Source organism: Sinohyriopsis cumingii, chromosome 3, assembly GCF_028554795.1.
Source record: "Sinohyriopsis cumingii isolate HCF-2022 chromosome 3, ASM2855479v2, whole genome shotgun sequence".
Taxonomy (NCBI): domain Eukaryota; kingdom Metazoa; phylum Mollusca; class Bivalvia; order Unionida; family Unionidae; genus Sinohyriopsis; species Sinohyriopsis cumingii.
In genome coordinates, this window is record NC_142963.1 from 120,527,435 (window position 1) to 120,550,311 (window position 22,877).

The following is a 22,877-nucleotide window of genomic DNA, read 5'->3' on the forward strand; positions in this document are numbered from 1 at the left end:
ATCATTCGCACTGACTCTGTTTATCTTACCCTGTTCATCAAATAAATGTGCTTCTTTTGTTTATAGTTAGGCGCTGATTGAAATTTGTATTTCAGATGTCTAAAGATACTGTAGATTATACAGCTCAGTGTTTGCGAAATACATTATGTGCATCTTCCATTGCCATGACAACTTGATATCCATGTATCAACAAATCATATCCAAAATATCCCAAGTGGTCTAGTGGCTAGGATTCCGCGCTCTCACCGCGGCGGCCGGGGTTCGATTCCCCGCTTGGGAAACTTTTGTTTTAATCTATATCGTGCAAATATAACATAAAGTTTTATCTTTACAAAGATAAGAAAAATTGTAGAAATTATATCTACGTTTCGACTTTCTGATCAAAAACAGTTTTTCTTAGGTGAAAGAGATTAATCACAATCAAAGTATTTGATTAAACATTACATTTATTCTCGCAAAAATTTAGTGTAAACACCAAAGGAAAACATTTTTAATACAGTGCTTCCATTATTCACTCGGCCAAATCGTGTCATATATGAATGATTTTATATACGCTTTCAAATGATTCGATTTACAGCGTTTGCCAACATTTAAGCATATTTAACACTAATTAATTTTATATTTAACGAAAATGAATTCACGATTGATTTTGGTGTATCGAGTTCCTCCTTTCCAATTTAAATGTTCTTGAAGTATCATTGTGATAATATCGATTATTAAATGGATAAAGAATATCGAATCTTGTTAATAGCAATATGACGCGTATAATTAGTATGAATGTGACGTCATAATATTACGCAGGTGCCTAGTATGAATAACGTCTGACACGATGTCTTTGATATGTATCGTACCGCAAATTTGAACAATGTAAAAGCGATGTAATATTGATCAAGTCATGAGTCTCTGCAGGGACAAACAATGAGCTCTTTCGATTTATTAAATATATTACGATATTACGGCACTTTGTACTTGAATCACGAAATAAATTGACGGGGTGGGAGACTTAGCCAACGTGGTCTTTAAATAAAGCGTAACCCTAATAGTATGAAAGTAATGCCACTGGAAATGCTAATGACTACTGCCATTTCCTTTAGTGTCCTCCGCATGATTGTTTGCGGAACGGAAAGAATAAAAACATGTACGTTTCCGTTACGTTTATCCTATGTTCTTTTCTCAGTCATAGGAATTATTCACAGATGTCCCTTATTTATTTTAATTCCCTGTTAAATTCAATAAATATTTCTTATAACAGAGGCACATCAGACTGCGAAAGAGCGTACACAGGAGGCAAAGAGCTAGATCTGTATGGAGTCACGTGACATCATTCAGCCCAAAAATGTTTAAATCGTTTCTTACTTATAACTTCTTTATAAAACTTTAATTTCAGACTAGCTTTATGGTGGATTATGGTTCACAAATAATTGCTAAAGGTCGAAAATACAAGTATCCAAATAAAAGTATATACCAATAAAAAAGCTCTGTATTTTCAGTTTGAAGACTGTGTATCCTGAATCAATTTTCTTCAAAGGCATCTATTGAGGAAGAAATAGAACCTAAGTGTATTTCCTAAGGCCAAACCTAGGCAACCGACTAGGACTGCAATGGCGGATGTTGAACCATCCACCCTTGAAATACGCGGTCTGCGCTCTACCATACAAGCTACCGCACCTACCTACATTGAATAAATGAAACGTCAATACGTCAAAGCTGATCAATCAATCAATACCCCATTTATGGTAGCTTCAATGCCATCACCTCCCCGATCCATCTCGCTGTGGCAATAGCGTCGGATATCTTTATTTAATTAACAGTGTGCTACGAACGGACGAATATTCACTGTATGATGCAGTCTCCATTGAGGCCCATATGACGATTGAAATAATAGAAAACTGGGCCATGAACGGACCGATATTCTAGAAAAAATCCGCCTTCGAATGTTCCACAAGCGAGAAACAACAAGCTACAGGAAACTGGACATCAGCTCTTGCACAGTGTTGGCCGGAACTTGATATTCAATCGTGGAAAGACAAATGCTATTCTTTACTAGAATCGTCCCATTGCGCATACCAAGTGAAATCAAGTACATAATGAGAACGAAAGTGAAATGTAAGTTACAGAAATTCCAAGAGGATAGTAAGTAAAATATAGTCCAACTTTCATCAGTTTCGGTGTAGTGCACGAGGTGTATATATGTCTCAAAATCAATTAAGTGTCGGCTGGAATCAGATTAGTAACAATATCGCCTCTTTCAGATGTAAGCTGTGATGACCCTGCAACACTGGCGACATATAGCTGTTTTCGGTCGTTTTTATTCTGTTTCTTCTGAATTTCATCTGAATTTGAGACTTCAGCGGTCAAATGATTTGTTTCACCAATTGCAAATATGCTTATTACCAACTTTAATAAATGTTCATAAAGATTACAAATTGTTTCAAAACCTTATGTATGATTTATTCGTGCATTTATATGATGTGTAGTTATCGAGTGAACAATGAAGCATATCAATTAAGTATCCCTGGCTTTTGGCATTGTTCAAATGAAAGATTTGCAACTTTCAATTGTTTTTGTAGTTAGCACCCGTTTTTCTTTAATCGAAAAATGCCGCCTTTATTACCAGATTCACAACAAATAACTTGTAAAGGTTCTGGTAATGTATCAGATTATTTTGTACTGGACTATATAAACGAATCACATCCATGTTAAACTCCAAACGGTCAATTAAAGATCACATATCTCTCTCCATCTCTCTCTCTCTCTCTCTCTCTCTCTCTCTCTGTGTTCTTCTGTAAAATAGTATATGTTTTTATGATTTTATTTCCCGTTATCTCCCCAATACCAGTTTTGATCGCAAGAGCAAAACAATGCATAGGATCAAAATTATCTACCCAGTGTAGCCACCAAACCTAATTATGGTCATTTAAGACGCCTCGACATACTTGATATTCGGGAAGACAATAGAAGCTTTCGAGAAATATATGTTCAATAAAAGACTACTCAAGTAGACTTAAGTGTTGTTCTTAAAAAATATTTCTAACGATTCAAAATATACATGTTTTCTTTCCTTAAATTTTTAGGAAATAATGTCTAAGACAGGGGTGGGAAACTACGGCCCGAGCGGCCCGCCAAGGGCTTTCATGAGGCCCGCCAAAGGTTTTCATGCGGCCTAAGAACAAGTCATCATTCGCACTGACTCTGTTTATCTTACCCTGTTCATCAAATAAATGTGCTTCTTTTGTTTATAGTTAGGCGCTGATTGAAATTTGTATTTCAGATGTCTAAAGATACTGTAGATTATACAGCTCAGTGTTTGCGAAATACATTATGTGCATCTTCCATTGCCATGACAACTTGATATCCATGTATCAACAAATCATATCCAAAATATCCCAAGTGGTCTAGTGGCTAGGATTCCGCGCTCTCACCGCGGCGGCCGGGGTTCGATTCCCCGCTTGGGAAACTTTTGTTTTAATCTATATCGTGCAAATATAACATAAAGTTTTATCTTTACAAAGATAAGAAAAATTGTAGAAATTATATCTACGTTTCGACTTTCTGATCAAAAACAGTTTTTCTTAGGTGAAAGAGATTAATCACAATCAAAGTATTTGATTAAACATTACATTTATTCTCGCAAAAATTTAGTGTAAACACCAAAGGAAAACATTTTTAATACAGTGCTTCCATTATTCACTCGGCCAAATCGTGTCATATATGAATGATTTTATATACGCTTTCAAATGATTCGATTTACAGCGTTTGCCAACATTTAAGCATATTTAACACTAATTAATTTTATATTTAACGAAAATGAATTCACGATTGATTTTGGTGTATCGAGTTCCTCCTTTCCAATTTAAATGTTCTTGAAGTATCATTGTGATAATATCGATTATTAAATGGATAAAGAATATCGAATCTTGTTAATAGCAATATGACGCGTATAATTAGTATGAATGTGACGTCATAATATTACGCAGGTGCCTAGTATGAATAACGTCTGACACGATGTCTTTGATATGTATCGTACCGCAAATTTGAACAATGTAAAAGCGATGTAATATTGATCAAGTCATGAGTCTCTGCAGGGACAAACAATGAGCTCTTTCGATTTATTAAATATATTACGATATTACGGCACTTTGTACTTGAATCACGAAATAAATTGACGGGGTGGGAGACTTAGCCAACGTGGTCTTTAAATAAAGCGTAACCCTAATAGTATGAAAGTAATGCCACTGGAAATGCTAATGACTACTGCCATTTCCTTTAGTGTCCTCCGCATGATTGTTTGCGGAACGGAAAGAATAAAAACATGTACGTTTCCGTTACGTTTATCCTATGTTCTTTTCTCAGTCATAGGAATTATTCACAGATGTCCCTTATTTATTTTAATTCCCTGTTAAATTCAATAAATATTTCTTATAACAGAGGCACATCAGACTGCGAAAGAGCGTACACAGGAGGCAAAGAGCTAGATCTGTATGGCGTCACGTGACATCATTCAGCCCAAAAATGTTTAAATCGTTTCTTACTTATAACTTCTTTATAAAACTTTAATTTCAGACTGGCTTTATGGTGGATTATGGTTCACAAATAATTGCTAAAGGTCGAAAATACAAGTATCCAAATAAAAGTATATACCAATAAAAAAGCTCTGTATTTTCAGTTTGAAGACTGTGTATCCTGAATCAATTTTCTTCAAAGGCATCTATTGAGGAAGAAATAGAACCTAAGTGTATTTCCTAAGGCCAAACCTAGGCAACCGACTAGGACTGCAATGGCGGATGTTGAACCATCCACCCTTGAAATACGCGGTCTGCGCTCTACCATACAAGCTACCGCACCTACCTACATTGAATAAATGAAACGTCAATACGTCAAAGCTGATCAATCAATCAATACCCCATTTATGGTAGCTTCAATGCCATCACCTCCCCGATCCATCTCGCTGTGGCAATAGCGTCGGATATCTTTATTTAATTAACAGTGTGCTACGAACGGACGAATATTCACTGTATGATGCAGTCTCCATTGAGGCCCATATGACGATTGAAATAATAGAAAACTGGGCCATGAACGGACCGATATTCTAGAAAAAATCCGCCTTCGAATGTTCCACAAGCGAGAAACAACAAGCTACAGGAAACTGGACATCAGCTCTTGCACAGTGTTGGCCGGAACTTGATATTCAATCGTGGAAAGACAAATGCTATTCTTTACTAGAATCGTCCCATTGCGCATACCAAGTGAAATCAAGTACATAATGAGAACGAAAGTGAAATGTAAGTTACAGAAATTCCAAGAGGATAGTAAGTAAAATATAGTCCAACTTTCATCAGTTTCGGTGTAGTGCACGAGGTGTATATATGTCTCAAAATCAATTAAGTGTCGGCTGGAATCAGATTAGTAACAATATCGCCTCTTTCAGATGTAAGCTGTGATGACCCTGCAACACTGGCGACATATAGCTGTTTTCGGTCGTTTTTATTCTGTTTCTTCTGAATTTCATCTGAATTTGAGACTTCAGCGGTCAAATGATTTGTTTCACCAATTGCAAATATGCTTATTACCAACTTTAATAAATGTTCATAAAGATTACAAATTGTTTCAAAACCTTATGTATGATTTATTCGTGCATTTATATGATGTGTAGTTATCGAGTGAACAATGAAGCATATCAATTAAGTATCCCTGGCTTTTGGCATTGTTCAAATGAAAGATTTGCAACTTTCAATTGTTTTTGTAGTTAGCACCCGTTTTTCTTTAATCGAAAAATGCCGCCTTTATTACCAGATTCACAACAAATAACTTGTAAAGGTTCTGGTAATGTATCAGATTATTTTGTACTGGACTATATAAACGAATCACATCCATGTTAAACTCCAAACGGTCAATTAAAGATCACATATCTCTCTCCATCTCTCTCTCTCTCTCTCTCTCTCTCTCTCTCTCTGTGTTCTTCTGTAAAATAGTATATGTTTTTATGATTTTATTTCCCGTTATCTCCCCAATACCAGTTTTGATCGCAAGAGCAAAACAATGCATAGGATCAAAATTATCTACCCAGTGTAGCCACCAAACCTAATTATGGTCATTTAAGACGCCTCGACATACTTGATATTCGGGAAGACAATAGAAGCTTTCGAGAAATATATGTTCAATAAAAGACTACTCAAGTAGACTTAAGTGTTGTTCTTAAAAAATATTTCTAACGATTCAAAATATACATGTTTTCTTTCCTTAAATTTTTAGGAAATAATGTCTAAGACAGGGGTGGGAAACTACGGCCCGAGCGGCCCGCCAAGGGCTTTCATGAGGCCCGCCAAAGGTTTTCATGCGGCCTAAGAACAAGTCATCATTCGCACTGACTCTGTTTATCTTACCCTGTTCATCAAATAAATGTGCTTCTTTTGTTTATAGTTAGGCGCTGATTGAAATTTGTATTTCAGATGTCTAAAGATACTGTAGATTATACAGCTCAGTGTTTGCGAAATACATTATGTGCATCTTCCATTGCCATGACAACTTGATATCCATGTATCAACAAATCATATCCAAAATATCCCAAGTGGTCTAGTGGCTAGGATTCCGCGCTCTCACCGCGGCGGCCGGGGTTCGATTCCCCGCTTGGGAAACTTTTGTTTTAATCTATATCGTGCAAATATAACATAAAGTTTTATCTTTACAAAGATAAGAAAAATTGTAGAAATTATATCTACGTTTCGACTTTCTGATCAAAAACAGTTTTTCTTAGGTGAAAGAGATTAATCACAATCAAAGTATTTGATTAAACATTACATTTATTCTCGCAAAAATTTAGTGTAAACACCAAAGGAAAACATTTTTAATACAGTGCTTCCATTATTCACTCGGCCAAATCGTGTCATATATGAATGATTTTATATACGCTTTCAAATGATTCGATTTACAGCGTTTGCCAACATTTAAGCATATTTAACACTAATTAATTTTATATTTAACGAAAATGAATTCACGATTGATTTTGGTGTATCGAGTTCCTCCTTTCCAATTTAAATGTTCTTGAAGTATCATTGTGATAATATCGATTATTAAATGGATAAAGAATATCGAATCTTGTTAATAGCAATATGACGCGTATAATTAGTATGAATGTGACGTCATAATATTACGCAGGTGCCTAGTATGAATAACGTCTGACACGATGTCTTTGATATGTATCGTACCGCAAATTTGAACAATGTAAAAGCGATGTAATATTGATCAAGTCATGAGTCTCTGCAGGGACAAACAATGAGCTCTTTCGATTTATTAAATATATTACGATATTACGGCACTTTGTACTTGAATCACGAAATAAATTGACGGGGTGGGAGACTTAGCCAACGTGGTCTTTAAATAAAGCGTAACCCTAATAGTATGAAAGTAATGCCACTGGAAATGCTAATGACTACTGCCATTTCCTTTAGTGTCCTCCGCATGATTGTTTGCGGAACGGAAAGAATAAAAACATGTACGTTTCCGTTACGTTTATCCTATGTTCTTTTCTCAGTCATAGGAATTATTCACAGATGTCCCTTATTTATTTTAATTCCCTGTTAAATTCAATAAATATTTCTTATAACAGAGGCACATCAGACTGCGAAAGAGCGTACACAGGAGGCAAAGAGCTAGATCTGTATGGCGTCACGTGACATCATTCAGCCCAAAAATGTTTAAATCGTTTCTTACTTATAACTTCTTTATAAAACTTTAATTTCAGACTGGCTTTATGGTGGATTATGGTTCACAAATAATTGCTAAAGGTCGAAAATACAAGTATCCAAATAAAAGTATATACCAATAAAAAAGCTCTGTATTTTCAGTTTGAAGACTGTGTATCCTGAATCAATTTTCTTCAAAGGCATCTATTGAGGAAGAAATAGAACCTAAGTGTATTTCCTAAGGCCAAACCTAGGCAACCGACTAGGACTGCAATGGCGGATGTTGAACCATCCACCCTTGAAATACGCGGTCTGCGCTCTACCATACAAGCTACCGCACCTACCTACATTGAATAAATGAAACGTCAATACGTCAAAGCTGATCAATCAATCAATACCCCATTTATGGTAGCTTCAATGCCATCACCTCCCCGATCCATCTCGCTGTGGCAATAGCGTCGGATATCTTTATTTAATTAACAGTGTGCTACGAACGGACGAATATTCACTGTATGATGCAGTCTCCATTGAGGCCCATATGACGATTGAAATAATAGAAAACTGGGCCATGAACGGACCGATATTCTAGAAAAAATCCGCCTTCGAATGTTCCACAAGCGAGAAACAACAAGCTACAGGAAACTGGACATCAGCTCTTGCACAGTGTTGGCCGGAACTTGATATTCAATCGTGGAAAGACAAATGCTATTCTTTACTAGAATCGTCCCATTGCGCATACCAAGTGAAATCAAGTACATAATGAGAACGAAAGTGAAATGTAAGTTACAGAAATTCCAAGAGGATAGTAAGTAAAATATAGTCCAACTTTCATCAGTTTCGGTGTAGTGCACGAGGTGTATATATGTCTCAAAATCAATTAAGTGTCGGCTGGAATCAGATTAGTAACAATATCGCCTCTTTCAGATGTAAGCTGTGATGACCCTGCAACACTGGCGACATATAGCTGTTTTCGGTCGTTTTTATTCTGTTTCTTCTGAATTTCATCTGAATTTGAGACTTCAGCGGTCAAATGATTTGTTTCACCAATTGCAAATATGCTTATTACCAACTTTAATAAATGTTCATAAAGATTACAAATTGTTTCAAAACCTTATGTATGATTTATTCGTGCATTTATATGATGTGTAGTTATCGAGTGAACAATGAAGCATATCAATTAAGTATCCCTGGCTTTTGGCATTGTTCAAATGAAAGATTTGCAACTTTCAATTGTTTTTGTAGTTAGCACCCGTTTTTCTTTAATCGAAAAATGCCGCCTTTATTACCAGATTCACAACAAATAACTTGTAAAGGTTCTGGTAATGTATCAGATTATTTTGTACTGGACTATATAAACGAATCACATCCATGTTAAACTCCAAACGGTTAATTAAAGATCACATATCTCTCTCCATCTCTCTCTCTCTCTCTCTCTGTGTTCTTCTGTAAAATAGTATATGTTTTTATGATTTTATTTCCCGTTATCTCCCCAATACCAGTTTTGATCGCAAGAGCAAAACAATGCATAGGATCAAAATTATCTACCCAGTGTAGCCACCAAACCTAATTATGGTCATTTAAGACGCCTCGACATACTTGATATTCGGGAAGACAATAGAAGCTTTCGAGAAATATATGTTCAATAAAAGACTACTCAAGTAGACTTAAGTGTTGTTCTTAAAAAATATTTCTAACGATTCAAAATATACATGTTTTCTTTCCTTAAATTTTTAGGAAATAATGTCTAAGACAGGGGTGGGAAACTACGGCCCGAGCGGCCCGCCAAGGGCTTTCATGAGGCCCGCCAAAGGTTTTCATGCGGCCTAAGAACAAGTCATCATTCGCACTGACTCTGTTTATCTTACCCTGTTCATCAAATAAATGTGCTTCTTTTGTTTATAGTTAGGCGCTGATTGAAATTTGTATTTCAGATGTCTAAAGATACTGTAGATTATACAGCTCAGTGTTTGCGAAATACATTATGTGCATCTTCCATTGCCATGACAACTTGTTATCCATGTATCAACAAATCATATCCATAATATCCCAAGTGGTCTAGTGGCTAGGATTCCGCGCTCTCACCGCGGCGGCCGGGGTTCGATTCCCCGCTTAGGAAACTTTTGTTTTAATCTATATCGTGCAAATATAACATAAAGTTTTATCTTTACAAAGATAAGAAAAATTGTAGAAATTATATCTACGTTTCGACTTTCTGATCAAAAACAGTTTTTCTTAGGTGAAAGAGATTAATCACAATCAAAGTATTTGATTAAACATTACATTTATTCTCGCAAAAATTTAGTGTAAACACCAAAGGAAAACATTTTTAATACAGTGCTTCCATTATTCACTCGGCCAAATCGTGTCATATATGAATGATTTTATATACGCTTTCAAATGATTCGATTTTTACGAAGCTCTCTGAACAATTTACAGCGTTTGCCAACGTTTAAGCATATTTAACACTAATTAATTTTATATTTAACGAAAATGAATTCACGATTGATTTTGGTGTATCGAGTTCCTCCTTTCCAATTTAAATGTTCTTGAAGTATCATTGTGATAATATCGATTATTAAATGGATAAAGAATATCGAATCTTGTTAATAGCAATATGACGCGTATAATTAGTATGAATGTGACGTCATAATAGTACGCAGGTGCCTAGTATGAATAACGTCTGACACGATGTCTTTGATATGTATCGTACCGCAAATTTGAACAATGTAAAAGCGATGTAATATTGATCAAGTCATGAGTCTCTGCAGGGACAAACAATGAGCTCTTTCGATTTATTAAATATATTACGATATTACGGCACTTTGTACTTGAATCACGAAATAAATTGACGGGGTGGGAGACTTAGCCAACGTGGTCTTTAAATAAAGCGTAACCCTAATAGTATGAAAGTAATGCCACTGGAAATGCTAATGACTACTGCCATTTCCTTTAGTGTCCTCCGCATGATTGTTTGCGGAACGGAAAGAATAAAAACATGTACGTTTCCGTTACGTTTATCCTATGTTCTTTTCTCAGTCATAGGAATTATTCACAGATGTCCCTTATTTATTTTAATTCCCTGTTAAATTCAATAAATATTTCTTATAACAGAGGCACATCAGACTGCGAAAGAGCGGACACAGGAGGCAAAGAACTAGATCTGTGTGGCGTCACGTGCATCATTCAGCCCAAAAATGTTTAAATCGTTTCTTACTTATAACTTCTTTATAAAACTTTAATTTCAGACTAGCTTTATGGTGGATTATGGTTCACAAATAATTGCTAAAGGTCGAAAATACAAGTATCCAAATAAAAGTATATACCAATAAAAAAGCTCTGTATTTTCAGTTTGAAGACTGTGTATCCTGAATCAATTTTCTTCAAAGGCATCTGTTGAGGAAGAAACAGAACCTAAGTGTATTTCCTAAGGCCAAACCTAGGCAACCGACTAGGACTGCAATGGCGGATGTTGAACCATCCACCCTTGAAATACGCGGTCTGCGCTCTACCATACAAGGTACCGCACCTACCTACATTGAATAAATGAAACGTCAATACGTCAAAGCTGATCAATCAATCAATACCCCATTTATGGTAGCTTCAATGCCATCACCTCCCCGATCCATCTCGCTGTGGCAATAGCGTCGGATATCTTTATTTAATTAACAGTGTGCTACGAACGGACGAATATTCACTGTATGATGCAGTCTCCATTGAGGCCCATATGACGATTGAAATAATAGAAAACTGGGCCATGAACGGACCGATATTCTAGAAAAAATCCGCCTTCGAATGTTCCACAAGCGAGAAACAACAAGCTACAGGAAACTGGACATCAGCTCTTGCACAGTGTTGGCCGGAACTTGATATTCAATCGTGGAAAGACAAATGCTATTCTTTACTAGAATCGTCCCATTGCGCATACCAAGTGAAATCAAGTACATAATGAGAACGAAAGTGAAATGTAAGTTACAGAAATTCCAAGAGGATAGTAAGTAAAATATAGTCCAACTTTCATCAGTTTCGGTGTAGTGCACGAGGTGTATATATGTCTCAAAATCAATTAAGTGTCGGCTGGAATCAGATTAGTAACAATATCGCCTCTTTCAGATGTAAGCTGTGATGACCCTGCAACACTGGCGACATATAGTTGTTTTCGGTCGTTTTTATTCTGTTTCTTCTGAATTTCATCTGAATTTGAGACTTCAGCGGTCAAATGATTTGTTTCACCAATTGCAAATATGCTTATTACCAACTTTAATAAATGTTCATAAAGATTACAAATTGTTTCAAAACCTTATGTATGATTTATTCGTGCATTTATATGATGTGTAGTTATCGAGTGAACAATGAAGCATATCAATTAAGTATCCCTGGCTTTTGGCATTGTTCAAATGAAAGATTTGCAACTTTCAATTGTTTTTGTAGTTAGCACCCGTTTTTCTTTAATCGAAAAATGCCGCCTTTATTACCAGATTCACAACAAATAACTTGTAAAGGTTCTGGTAATGTATCAGATTATTTTGTACTGGACTATATAAACGAATCACATCCATGTTAAACTCCAAACGGTTAATTTAAGGTCACATATCTCTCTCTCTCCATCTCTCTCTCTCTCTCTCTCTCTCTGTGTTCTTCTGTAAAATGGTATATGTTTTTATGATTTTATTTCCCGTTATCTCCCCAATACCAGTTTTGATCGCAAGAGCAAAACAATGCATAGGATCAAAATTATCTACCCAGTGTAGCCACCAAACCTAATTATGGTCATTTAAGACGCCTCGACATACTTGATATTCGGGAAGACAATAGAAGCTTTCGAGAAATATATGTTCAATAAAAGACTACTCAAGTAGACTTAAGTGTTGTTCTTAAAAAATATTTCTAACGATTCAAAATATACATGTTTTCTTTCCTTAAATTTTTAGGAAATAATGTCTAAGACAGGGGTGGGAAACTACGGCCCGAGCGGCCCGCCAAGGGCTTTCATGAGGCCCGCCAAAGGTTTTCATGCGGCCTCAGAACAAGTCATCATTCGCACTGACTCTGTTTATCTTACCCTGTTCATCAAATAAATGTGCTTCTTTTGTTTATAGTTAGGCGCTGATTGAAATTTGTATTTCAGATGTCTAAAGATACTGTAGATTATACAGCTCAGTGTTTGCGAAATACATTATGTGCATCTTCCATTGCCATGACAACTTGATATCCATGTATCAACAAATCATATCCATAATATCCCAAGTGGTCTAGTGGCTAGGATTCCGCGCTCTCACCGCGGAGGACTTCCGGTTATGACATCATTCCCCGCTTGGGAAACTTTTGTTTTAATCTATAGGACTTCCGGTTATGACATCAGAAGGAAAACACGTTTGATGATAGCTCCGTGAATTTTCAAGTTTTTTTCCTTTAATAGACATTTTTGCTGTTTTAATTTGTTACAGGTACGTTTATAAGATTTGTGTGATCGCGTTCATATATAAGTGTGATATATTTTGAGTGTGTGGATAACTTTATCCACCACACAGAATACTATTTTCTGTGACAATGAATACAAAGCCTGGTCGTGCTGCACGTGCAGCACAAGGAGCTGACTCACACTCTAATGACACCAGTGGAATAGCTAACAATAAGAATGGCATGTCGAGTAACATCGATAGACAGACAGGAGCTTCTCGTCGTTTTGGGAAAGAATGTACCGTGGTGATTGATGTAAAGGATGTGAAGAAAATAAAGGCAAGTGATATTGTTAGAAGTGTAGAAGAATTAACCGGAGATATGTCGGTCTATGCAGTTGTGCCCAAAGGTGCAAATTTGTATGAAGTCACACTGCCGAGCAAGGAAGTAGCATATAATACCTTGTGTGGAATTGATATTGGAAGTGAACACTTTGATTGTACTCTCTTATATTCAGACACTATTATTGTGTCAATTCTTCATTTACCAGCATACATCACCGATGATGATATAAGTATGAAGCTCGGTGAATACGGAGTAGAACTTCTTTCTCCCATTCAACGCAGATATTATCCTGGGACTAGTGTGGCTGATGGGACTCGTTATGTCAAATGTAAATTTCCACAGCAGGTAAAATCCTTGCCTTACAGTCTGAAATTTCAGACTGTCAATGGTCAGCAATACTTTAGAGTATTACACGATAACCAAGTTAAGGTATGTTCTAGATGTCTAGATCCGGGACATGTTATAAAAGACTGCCCTGATTTTGTATGCTACAAGTGTGGGGAGCAAGGCCATGTAGCAAAAAATTGCTCAAGGCAAAGATGTGACAGTTGTGGAAGTTTTCCTCTAATGTGTACATGCAGGATATGCGACAAATGCCACAAAGAGGCGCAAACATGTATATGTTACAGAGAGGCCATTGCAGGGGTTCATTCGCAAGTTGATGATGATACTAGGGAAGACATATTGGAGTTACCGAGTGACGAAGATGATAAAGAAGAAATTGAGAATGCAAAACAAGATAACGAGAGTGGAGAAAGTGGGGAAGAAAAAGAAAGAAGTGGAGTTGATATGACCAATGTAGAAATAGAATCTGAGGAGGAAGTAAACAACAATCATACAATTGGAGATGGATCGGGGACAGATTCAGATGATGACAGGAAGATGGCTGCAGACGTTGTTGAAAGATCAAACGAATCACGTACATGTCAAGAAAACGGTACTAATATCGAAAATTTCAAAGTAGTACAAAGGAGAAGGAGAAGGTTTAATCCAGTACCTAACCTGAAAATGAATAGCATGCGACGAACACCTATTAAGAAATGATCAAACACTCATCATTTTTTAATACTTTCAATACACTCATCATAATCATGGCTTTAAATATTGTATCTCTAAATGTAAATGGCTTGCGTAATTTGAATAAACTAAAGTCTGTTTTAGAAATATTTAAAGAGAAAAGAGGCCATATTTTATTATTGCAAGAAACCTTTTGGGATGATGAGTTTGCTGAAAGTATTAGAGAAAATGAGATTTGGAATGGTGACATATTTTATAGTAATGCAGACAATAGGAGGGCAGGTGTTGCTGTTTTAGTAGTGAGAGAATTGAGAAATCAGGTGACACAAGAAATGATTGAAAAGGGTAGGATTTTACATCTTAAAATAGCTATTGATGATAAAGTGATTGATTTAATCAATATTTATGCTCCAAATGTTGTGAAGGAAAGGTTTAACTTTTTCATGAAGCTAAATACATATTTACATAACAGTACTAGTGATAGCACTATCCTGGCTGGTGATTTCAATACAACTTTAGCAGGTATTGATCGACATAACAAAGCCTTACATATTGATGATGTAGCAGTGCGTGAACTTTATAAAATTATTCATGATAGGAATATTACCGATTTATGGAGATCACGAAATCCTAGTACTCGTAGTTTCTCCAGAAAACAAGTTGTACTAGGCGAAATGAAGCAGAGTAGAATAGATTATTTTTTGATTTCCTCAAAATTGCATTCCAATGTGCAAAATATTTATTATGCAGATACATCCTTTAGTGATCATTCTTTTGTATACCTTAAACTAAATACCTGCAAAGTGGAAACAGGGCCCGGATTATGGATACTAAATAACAATGTTCTTTTTGAGGAAAAATATGTACAAAGAGTGAAATCAATTCTTACCGAGGGAAAAACTGACGAAATGTATTTTAGTGAACCACTCATTTGGTGGGATAATGTAAAATACAAAATTAAAAAATTTTCCCAAGTATACTGTACAAGAAGAAATAAGGAAAGATTACAAGAATACTTTACATTGCAAAATAAATTAAAATCATTTTCAGAAAAAGTCGCAAATAAAGAATCATATGACATTAACAAATATGAAGAACTAAAACATCAGCTAAGTGACTATGAAACCGATTTTTGTCGGGGTGCTATATTGAGATCTAAGGCGAAATGGGCAATTGAAAGCGATAGAAATACTAAATACTTTCTAAATCTTGAGAAATATCGACACAACAAAAATGTAATCAATGAATTGATTGATGATGATGGTGTAATTATTTCAAATACAAGCGGAATCTTAGATGAAATACATCAGTTTTATAGTCATTTATATTCTTCGGTAACTGTTGATGATAATTGTACTGATTCACTTTTAAATTTTGTAAACTGTTCTGTATCTGATGAGGATAAAGATGTGTGATGCCATAATAACAGTTGATGAAATACATACAGCTATAAAAGGGATGGCTAAAAATAAAAGCCCCGGCCCGGACGGATTGACAGTAGAGTGGTATTGTAAATTTTATGATTGTATATATGATATTCTGTTGCACATCTTTCAGAAGGTTAAGAATGACAATATTATGTCGAGATCAATGAGATTTGGGGTTATATCACTTATTTATAAAAATAAGGGGGATAATAGAAGATTGCAAAATTGGCGTCCTATCAGTTTACTTAATGTAGATTATAAAATTTTGGCAAGGATTTTGTCTACACGTTTAAAAATGGTATTACCCAAAATTATTTCTCAAACTCAGACATGTTGTATAGTTGGGAGAGATATTGCTGATACTATAGTCACTGTAAGAGATATTATAGATATGGTTGAGAGAGACAATCTTGAGGGATATATCTTAAAAATTGATCAAGAAAAAGCGTTTGACAGAGTTTGCCACTCATATTTGATTTCTGTTTTACGAAAGTTCGGTTTTGGCGACAATTTTATTCAGTGGATAAAGATATTTTATAATGAAATTAAAAGTAGTGTTAAATGCAATGGTCATCTAACGAAACCCTTTTTAATTAAAAATTCAGTCAGACAAGGTTGTCCTATATCAGCAATGTTATATGTATTAGCAGCAGAACCCTTAGGACTCGCTATCAAAGCAAATCCCACTATCAAAGGTATTCCACTCCCACTGTCTAGTAATACAAGTAAAGTTTTTCAACATGCAGATGATACAACCTTGACATTAGCGGACACACAATCCATTAATCAATCTTTTAATGTACTTGACTTGTATTGTAAAGGATCTGGTGCAAAGGTGAACAAGGAAAAGACAGAACTTCTGTGTATTGGATCTGGTAAACTTACTGATGATTATTGCAAACAATTACAAATTCAAATGTGTGATCAAGTCATCTTAATTTTGGGAGCTTATGTTGGAAAATGTGCAAAGTTATGTGAGCAACTGAACTGGAATGATAGATTGTCTAAAATTAAAAACTTATTGCAACTGTGGTCACAGAGATATTTGACAATACAAGGAAAAGTAACAGTTGTTAATAACTTATTAGTTTCTAGAGTATTGTACATAGTGTCAGTTCAGCCTCTTCCTGATATGATTGCTGATGAATTGAAGCAATTATTTCTCAGATTTATCTGGTCAGGAAAGTCCCATTTGGTTCACTATTATACAATAATTGGTGATAAGCGAAATGGCGGACTACAGTTAACTGATATAAAGATGAAAATGTATGCATTCAGACTAAAATTTTTAAAAAGATACTTTGATGTGAATTGCCATGCTATGTGGAAAAATACCTTTGATCACTTTTTATCTACTGTCCTGAACATGAGGTTGACCAAAGAGTTGTTTCTCATGTCTTTAAATAAGCAACAATTGAATACCCTACCTATATTTTACAGAGAAATGTTTCATGCATGGGAAAAACTTAGAAATAATATCGATACAAATATTGATGTGAGGAATGTTTTTGAACAACCTCTCTTTTTAAATCCTAATATTACATGTGCTGGTAAAACGTTGTTTTTCGCAGAATTTATAGAAGCAGGAATTGTTCGTGTTCAGGATATTACATATGAATTTGTACCTGGAATACTACCTTATAGAGCTATTCAAGAAATGATATACAAATCAAATTCTGAGATCAAAACAGATAAGATAAAAAAAGACTATAATTGCATAATAGAAAGTATACCATTAGGCTGGAGAAATATTGTTGCAACAGAGTCAAAACCCACTGTAACCAATGGGAGAAATAATATGTTTCTCAGAGTTGATACAAAATTATATGACCTCTGTTTATGTACAACACAACTATTTTACAAGCTTTTATGTACGTTGATTTTTCAAGAACCAGCTTCTGTTTCCTTTTGGAGTAAGATATTTAGTTTGGAAAAGCATAAATACTGGAAATTGATACATCTACCTTTCAAGACCCCAGATTGTATAGATTTGGATTACAGAATAATGCACAATCGAATATTTACAAAAGAGAGACTAAAATACTATGGCAAAATTGATAATGACTTATGTCCAGTGTGCCAGTTGGAAACAGGATTTATTTCACATGTTTTTGAAATGTCCTGAATTAAGCTCTTTTAAGAATTATATTGTATATATAGTTGAGATTCTTTTTAAAGAATGTAGAGTTGGTGTTCTCAATAGCACTTCTTTTGAACAAATGCTCATGATAGGATATAACAAAGAAACAAAATCAGTAAATAGTTATTTTTTGAACTACATTCTGAGCATTGCTCGATTGTGCATTTACAAAAGAAGAAACATTATGTCGTTATTAGGGAAACAAACAGACATCGAAAGATTGTTCCAATATTTGACTAGAAAATATATATTATATGCGTATCAACATTACAAAGACAAAAATCAGACATTGATAACGAAGTATTTTGTAAAAGATAATCCTTTAATGAGAATGGAAGAGGATAAACTGTTTATCACATTGTAGAATCATTGTTTTGTACTATAGCATTAGAAAATATAATTTTAGAATCATTGTTCTGTAATATAGCTTAACAAAATACTATTGTAGAATCATGGTTTTGTAATATAGCATTACAAAATACTATTGTAGAACCATTATTTTGTAATATAGCATTACAAACTCCTATGTAAATACTGACTATATACTTTTAACATATATACTGTACAAAACGTTTTTTAAATAAAGAAAGAAAAAAAAAAAAAGGATTCCGCGCTCTCACCGCGGCGGCCGGGGTTCGATTCCCCGCTTGGGAAACTTTTGTTTTAATCTATATCGTGCAAATATAACATAAAGTTTTATCTTTACAAAGATAAGAAAAATTGTAGAAATTATATCTACGTTTCGACTTTCTGATCAAAAACAGTTTTTCTTAGGTCAAAGAGATTAATCACAATCAAAGTATTTGATTAAACATTACATTTATTCTCGCAAAAATTTAGTGTAAACACCAAAGGAAAACATTTTTAATACAGTGCTTCCATTATTCACTCGGCCAAATCGTGTCATATATGAATGATTTTATATACGCTTTCAAATGATTCGATTTTTACGAAGCTCTCTGAACAATTTACAGCGTTTGCCAACGTTTAAGCATATTTAACACTAATTAATTTTATATTTAACGAAAATGAATTCACGATTGATTTTGGTGTATCGAGTTCCTCCTTTCCAATTTAAATGTTCTTGAAGTATCATTGTGATAATATCGATTATCAAATGGATAAAGAATATCGAATCTTGTTAATAGCAATATGACGCGTATAATTAGTATGAATGTGACGTCATAATATTACGCAGGTGCCTAGTATGAATAACGTCTGACACGATGTCTTTGATATGTATCGTACCGCAAATTTGAACAATGTAAAAGCGATGTAATATTGATCAAGTCATGAGTCTCTGCAGGGACAAGCAATGAGCTCTTTCGATTTATTAAATATATTACGATATTACGGCACTTTGCACTTGAATCACGAAATAAATTGACGGGGTGGGAGACTTAGCCAACGTGGTCTTTAAATAAAGCGTAACCCTAATAGTATGAAAGTAATGCCACTGGAAATGCTAATGACTACTGCCATTTCCTTTAGTGTCCTCCGCATGATTGTTTGCGGAACGGAAAGAATAAAAACATGTACGTTTCCGTTACGTTTATCCTATGTTCTTTTCTCAGTCATAGGAATTATTCACAGATGTCCCTTATTTATTTTAATTCCCTGTTAAATTCAATAAATATTTCTTATAACAGAGGCACATCAGACTGCGAAAGAGCGTACACAGGAGGCAAAGAGCTAGATCTGTGTGGCGTCACGTGACATCATTCAGCCCAAAAATGTTTAAATCGTTTCTTACTTATAACTTCTTTATAAAACTTTAATTTCAGACTGGCTTTATGGTGGATTATGGTTCACAAATAATTGCTAAAGGTCGAAAATACAAGTATCCAAATAAAAGTATATACCAATAAAAAAGCTCTGTATTTTCAGTTTGAAGACTGTGTATCCTGAATCAATTTTCTTCAAAGGCATCTATTGAGGAAGAAATAGAACCTAAGTGTATTTCCTAAGGCCAAACCTAGGCAACCGACTAGGACTGCAATGGCGGATGTTGAACCATCCACCCTTGAAATACGCGGTCTGCGCTCTACCATACAAGCTACCGCACCTACCTACATTGAATAAATGAAACGTCAATACGTCAAAGCTGATCAATCAATCAATACCCCATTTATGGTAGCTTCAATGCCATCACCTCCCCGATCCATCTCGCTGTGGCAATAGCGTCGGATATCTTTATTTAATTAACAGTGTGCTACGAACGGACGAATATTCACTGTATGATGCAGTCTCCATTGAGGCCCATATGACGATTGAAATAATAGAAAACTGGGCCATGAACGGACCGATATTCTAGAAAAAATCCGCCTTCGAATGTTCCACAAGCGAGAAACAACAAGCTACAGGAAACTGGACATCAGCTCTTGCACAGTGTTGGCCGGAACTTGATATTCAATCGTGGAAAGACAAATGCTATTCTTTACTAGAATCGTCCCATTGCGCATACCAAGTGAAATCAAGTACATAATGAGAACGAAAGTGAAATGTAAGTTACAGAAATTCCAAGAGGATAGTAAGTAAAATATAGTCCAACTTTCATCAGTTTCGGTGTAGTGCACGAGGTGTATATATGTCTCAAAATCAATTAAGTGTCGGCTGGAATCAGATTAGTAACAATATCGCCTCTTTCAGATGTAAGCTGTGATGACCCTGCAACACTGGCGACATATAGTTGTTTTCGGTCGTTTTTATTCTGTTTCTTCTGAATTTCATCTGAATTTGAGACTTCAGCGGTCAAATGATTTGTTTCACCAATTGCAAATATGCTTATTACCAACTTTAATAAATGTTCATAAAGATTACAAATTGTTTCAAAACCTTATGTATGATTTATTCGTGCATTTATATGATGTGTAGTTATCGAGTGAACAATGAAGCATATCAATTAAGTATCCCTGGCTTTTGGCATTGTTCAAATGAAAGATTTGCAACTTTTAATTGTTTTTGTAGTTAGCACCCGTTTTTCTTTAATCGAAAAATGCCGCCTTTATTACCAGATTCACAACAAATAACTTGTAAAGGTTCTGGTAATGTATCAGATTATTTTGTACTGGACTATATAAACGAATCACATCCATGTTAAACTCCAAACGGTCAATTAAAGATCACATATCTCTCTCTCTCCATCTCTGTCTCTCTCTCCCTCTCTCTCTCTCTCTCTGTCTCTCTCTCTCTGTGTTCTTCTGTAAAATAGTATATGTTTTTATGATTTTATTTCCCGTTATCTCCCCAATACCAGTTTTGATCGCAAGAGCAAAACAATGCATAGGATCAAAATTATATACCCAGTGTAGCCACCAAACCTAATTATGGTCATTTAAGACGCCTCGACATACTTGATATTCGGGAAGACAATAGAAGCTTTCGAGAAATATATGTTCAATAAAAGACTACTCAAGTAGACTTAAGTGTTGTTCTTAAAAAATATTTCTAACGATTCAAAATATACATGTTTTCTTTCCTTAAATTTTTAGGAAATAATGTCTAAGACAGGGTTGGGAAACTACGGCCCAAGCGGCCCGCCAAGGGCTTTCATGAGGCCCGCCAAAGGTTTTCATGCGGCGTAAGAATAAGTCATCATTCGCACTGACTCTGTTTATCTTACCCTGTTCATCAAATAAATGTGCTTCTTTTGTTTATAGTTAGGCGCTGATTGAAATTTGTATTTCAGATGTCTAAAGATACTGTAGATTATACAGCTCAGTGTTTGCGAAATACATTATGTGCATCTTCCATTGCCATGACAACTTGATATCCATGTATCAACAAATCATATCCATAATATCCCAAGTGGTCTAGTGGCTAGGATTCCGCGCTCTCACCGCCGCGGCCGGGGTTCGATTCCCCGCTTGGGAAACTTTTGTTTTAATCTATATCGTGCAAATATAACATAAAGTTTTATCTTTACAAAGATAAGAAAAATTGTAGAAATTATATCTACGTTTCGACTTTCTGATCAAAAACAGTTTTTCTTAGGTGAAAGAGATTAATCACAATCAAAGTATTTGATTAAACATTACATTTATTCTCGCAAAAATTTAGTGTAAACACCAAAGGAAAACATTTTTAATACAGTGCTTCCATTATTCACTCGGCCAAATCGTGTCATATATGAATGATTTTATATACGCTTTCAAATGATTCGATTTTTACGAAGCTCTCTGAACAATTTACAGCGTTTGCCAACGTTTAAGCATATTTAACACTAATTTATTTTATATTTAACGAAAATGAATTCACGATTGATTTTGGTGTATCGAGTTCCTCCTTTCCAATTTAAATGTTCTTGAAGTATCATTGTGATAATATCGATTATTAAATGGATAAAGAATATCGAATCTTGTTAATAGCAATATGACGCGTATAATTAGTATGAATGTGACGTCATAATATTACGCAGGTGCCTAGTATGAATAACGTCTGACACGATGTCTTTGATATGTATCGTACCGCAAATTTGAACAATGTAAAAGCGATGTAATATTGATCAAGTCATGAGTCTCTGCAGGGACAAACAATGAGCTCTTTCGATTTATTAAATATATTACGATATTACGGCACTTTGTACTTGAATCACGAAATAAATTGACGGGGTGGGAGACTTAGCCAACGTGGTCTTTAAATAAAGCGTAACCCTAATAGTATGAAAGTAATGCCACTGGAAATGCTAATGACTACTGCCATTTCCTTTAGTGTCCTCCGCATGATTGTTTGCGGAACGGAAAGAATAAAAACATGTACGTTTCCGTTACGTTTATCCTATGTTCTTTTCTCAGTCATAGGAATTATTCACAGATGTCCCTTATTTATTTTAATTCCTTGTTAAATTCAATAAATATTTCTTATAACAGA

At 35.1% G+C, this 22,877-nt stretch overlaps 5 non-coding genes across 5 annotated transcripts; all 5 read left to right on the forward strand.

Annotated features, from left to right (window-relative positions):
- The first annotated feature begins 208 nt into the window (after positions 1 to 208).
- Trnae-cuc (transfer RNA glutamic acid (anticodon CUC)) lies at positions 209 to 280 on the forward strand. The gene has a single exon. It is a non-coding gene; the product is annotated as a tRNA-Glu (tRNA).
- A 3,104-nt stretch (positions 281 to 3,384) lies between these two features.
- Positions 3,385 to 3,456, forward strand: Trnae-cuc (transfer RNA glutamic acid (anticodon CUC)). Its single transcript has one exon. It is a non-coding gene; the product is annotated as a tRNA-Glu (tRNA).
- A 3,106-nt stretch (positions 3,457 to 6,562) lies between these two features.
- On the forward strand, positions 6,563 to 6,634 carry Trnae-cuc (transfer RNA glutamic acid (anticodon CUC)). Its single transcript has one exon. It is a non-coding gene; the product is annotated as a tRNA-Glu (tRNA).
- A 3,092-nt stretch (positions 6,635 to 9,726) lies between these two features.
- On the forward strand, positions 9,727 to 9,798 carry Trnae-cuc (transfer RNA glutamic acid (anticodon CUC)). The gene has a single exon. It is a non-coding gene; the product is annotated as a tRNA-Glu (tRNA).
- A 12,011-nt stretch (positions 9,799 to 21,809) lies between these two features.
- Positions 21,810 to 21,881, forward strand: Trnae-cuc (transfer RNA glutamic acid (anticodon CUC)). The gene has a single exon. It is a non-coding gene; the product is annotated as a tRNA-Glu (tRNA).
- Positions 21,882 to 22,877: the final 996 nt, after the last annotated feature.